General features: G+C 50.4%; 1 protein-coding gene and 1 long non-coding RNA gene across 13 annotated transcripts in view; both read left to right on the forward strand.

Annotated features, from left to right (window-relative positions):
- LOC111826240 overlaps positions 1 to 1913 on the forward strand; it is a 9710-nt gene extending 7797 nt beyond the window's left edge. The window contains exon 3 of the long non-coding RNA XR_002829525.1: positions 1406 to 1913. This is a non-coding gene — a long non-coding RNA (uncharacterized LOC111826240). The remainder of the gene's footprint in view (positions 1 to 1405) is intronic.
- A 1067-nt stretch (positions 1914 to 2980) lies between these two features.
- HNRNPH3 (heterogeneous nuclear ribonucleoprotein H3) overlaps positions 2981 to 3247 on the forward strand; it is a 23458-nt gene continuing 23191 nt past the window's right edge. For 5 of the 12 annotated variants that reach the window (XM_006089744.3, XM_023754634.1, XM_023754638.1 and 2 more), the window contains exon 1: positions 2981 to 3185. The gene's annotated coding sequence lies outside the window, so the exon portion shown is untranslated. The remainder of the gene's footprint in view (positions 3186 to 3247) is intronic. The other 7 variants (XM_006089741.3, XM_023754635.1, XM_023754633.1 and 4 more) reach the window with 7 other exon arrangements.

The raw sequence follows: 3247 nt of genomic DNA on the forward strand, positions 1-3247 counted from the left end.
TGGAATTTTCCTCTCCTCTCCTCTTGATGGTGTAATACATGATCACGCGTTCATTGTCTTGTTTTCCCCTGGGTGGTGTAGGTACTTCCATTTCCTTCTCCCTTTTCATCTTTTCTCTCATTACGGCCCCTAACAAGATCCTCTCCAGGGTCCCTCTGATCTCTATGCTAATAGAAAAGCACTGAAATGACTGAAAGCAAGACAAATAGAGAGAAAAAAAAAAATCCCAAAAGCAGCTGGGAGCCCTTATTTCTAACCATCTCTATGGAAACAATTCCACGGAGGTCCAGCTGGAAACAATTGTGTAGGGATCATTGGAGCAGTGGCCACCAAGCCGTATTTACAGGATTCAACTTGCAAATGGGAATAGTTGATAGCCTTTTTTTTTTTTTTTTAGAAAAATCGTAAAGTAGATTAGGTATACCCCTATATAGTGTACTTTTTAAAAAACTCAAAACTTCCTACTTGCTATAATGATAAAAAAAGCAAAAGGGATATATGTACTAGCTTCTACATGTACTAGCTAGCTTCAAGTTCTTCCTAAGCACTCACACAGGCAAACAGCAGAGTGCACAACACAAAGAAATTATATCCAAAGAAAACATCAAGGTGTGGTGGTAAAGAATCATTACAATGCTTTTAGGATTGTGGCCCATAACCACACAAAGTAAGTATGTGGAAAGAATGCCAAGCTCAACCAGGCAGTAAATAGATTGTTCCAATTCAGGCAAGGGATGAAATGGATTACAGAATTCCATCTACCAAATCAGGTGGAAAGACTGAAAGGATAAAGTAGGGAATGTGACTTGAAACCAGGAAAGAACTCCATCTGAAGTGTGAGATCTTGGAGTCTTTACTAATACAGCAGTTATTTTAAAAATGAAGAGGGTGGGGTGCTCATAGTGTCTGTGACCCAGAACAATCACGTTTCAGACTATTTAAAAGTCTCCAGCCAATTAATTGTTAACCGCAGGTCTCCTGTCCTGGTAACTCCAGTGTTTTTCAGGGGAAGTAACTTCCATTTGCCTGAAATGATGACCCTGGCCCCTGGAGTAAAACCACCTGGGTTCAGATCCTAGCTTCTGCCACTAGGGCAGTGGTTCTCAACCTTCTGGCCCTTTAAATACAGTTCCTCATGTTGTGACCCAACCATAAAATTATTTTCGTTGCTACTTCATAACTGTAATGTTGCTACTGTTATGAATCGTCATGTAAATATCTGATATGCAGGATGGTCTTAGGCGACCCCTGTGAAAGGGTCGTTCGACCGCCAAAGGGGTCGCGACCCACAGGTTGAGAACCGCTGCACTAGGGGATGTGACCCTGGGTAATTTTTTTTTGTCACTTCTCTAAACTCAGGCACCTCATCTGTAAATTTGGGATAATAATAATTACTATCTTTCAGGGCTGTAAGGAGTCGGTGAATTGAGCACAGCACCTAGCTCAAGCAAGTTCTCAATAAACGTGAGCTACTGTTATTATCCCGGTTTTGTTTTCCTGTCTCTTGTAAGGATGACCCTTTCTCTGGGGGGCATTTTGAGGGAGTGGGCTCAAGAAAGGCACGACAGCACCGCGGCTTATCCAATTCTTACTGTCCCACATTTGCCTTTTTTTCAAACTATAAGAGAACGTTTATTTAGAAAGCCACAGAGGTAGAAGAAATGAGCAGAAGAAATGGGCTTCAGGAAACAAGTTACAGACGCAAAAGACGGGGCCCTTTGAGCTTAGGAGAGAAAAAAAAGTCAGAGTGAGACCCCTGGGGGCAAGGGGAGGGGATGGGAAAGGTGCAGGGGCGAGCTCAAGACTGTCCCACTTGAGCAGATTTGAGGCTGAATTCAAGTCATGAAGTGGAAGTTTCCATTCTCTGAAGGTAGCTGGCTTCCTGGGTCCATCCTACACACCCAGATTTCATGGGGGGGGGGGGGGGGATGGAATTACTCAGGTTTCTTCACTGCTAACAGCCTTTGTGCCCCTATCCCACCCTCTAGGCTTCCCAATGTCCGCCGCACAAAGCAGAGTCGGACTGGATATTGAAGGTCTACACCTTAGTTTCCCCCCATCTCACTTCATGTCCGTTCCTACGCTTGGGCCTTAACTTGCATTCATCTCTTTACCATGACTGCCCTTCATCCTTCCCCAAAATTCAGCTTGCTTTTCTTGTTTTTAATAAAAATAAAAAAAAGAAGTGCCACTAGGAACCTTGGTGGCATGTGAGCATAACCAAAAAGTATTTATTAGGTGTCACTTGTACGCACAATTCCCAAGAACGCAAAGCTCGATATAGAAAACCCGAGTGGGCCGTGGGCGCGGAACCAGTCACTCCGATTGTAAAGTGCGAGAGATGACAGGCAAGAGGCATGCGAAGGCGAGGTGAGACCTGCAGGGAAACGGCCGGGCGGGAATCGATCAAGAAGCCGCCCGACCAGGCCGGCTGTGGGGCAGCGGGGCCGCGGCGCCAGAGCGAGGACGGAGGAGCCCCAGGCCCCCGGCCCACATTGGTCTGTGGACACCCGGATCGCCCCAGCACTGAACAACTATTTTTACTGCATAATGCAAACATGGTGGACAAGGAACCCCTTCCCCGTGTTTGGCGGCTGAACCACGTGGCGCCTTTCCACGCAGGTGACGCTGGGGTGAGCGCGGGACTTGCTGGAATTTGTTGGGGGGGGGGGTGGCGCACAGGGGACCGGAGAACCGCTCCAAACCGAGACACCACGGTTCGTCCAGCAACGCGGGGCGGGCGGCCCACTGCTGCCGCTCGTCCTCCAAGAGGCCGGCTAGGGGGGCTCCGAGACTCCGGTGGTTGCGCCGGAGGAAAGACAGCGGAACTCCCCGCCCCCTCCTCTAATGGACCCGCCTCGGCTCCCCACCGCGTCCGACTCCGGAGCCTAGTACCGCGCAAGCGCACTACCTGCCCGCTGCGCCAAAGCCGGACCAACGCTCTGGTCTCGCGAGAACGACGCCGGCCGGTCTCCGTTGCTCTCGCTCTACCCACCCCCTCGCTTGCTCGCTCTCTCCCATCCCCCAAGCCAGTCGCTGTGCTGCGCAGCTCCCTCCGCGGCAGCCTCCGCCGGAGACGGTTGGAAGAGCCGTTGTGGGGGCGCTACACGAGGAGAGCGAGTCCTTCCTCCGCCGGACCCCGCGGGCGCTGCAGTCGCTTGACAGGGTATCTGAAGTAACAGGGGGTAGGTTGGGCTCGTGGTGCCGTGAGCAGAGTCGGGAGAAGGACGAGAGAGATGGCGGGGGT

This window comes from Myotis lucifugus, unplaced genomic scaffold (assembly GCF_000147115.1).
Source record: "Myotis lucifugus unplaced genomic scaffold, Myoluc2.0 scaffold_62, whole genome shotgun sequence".
Lineage (NCBI taxonomy): Eukaryota > Metazoa > Chordata > Mammalia > Chiroptera > Vespertilionidae > Myotis > Myotis lucifugus.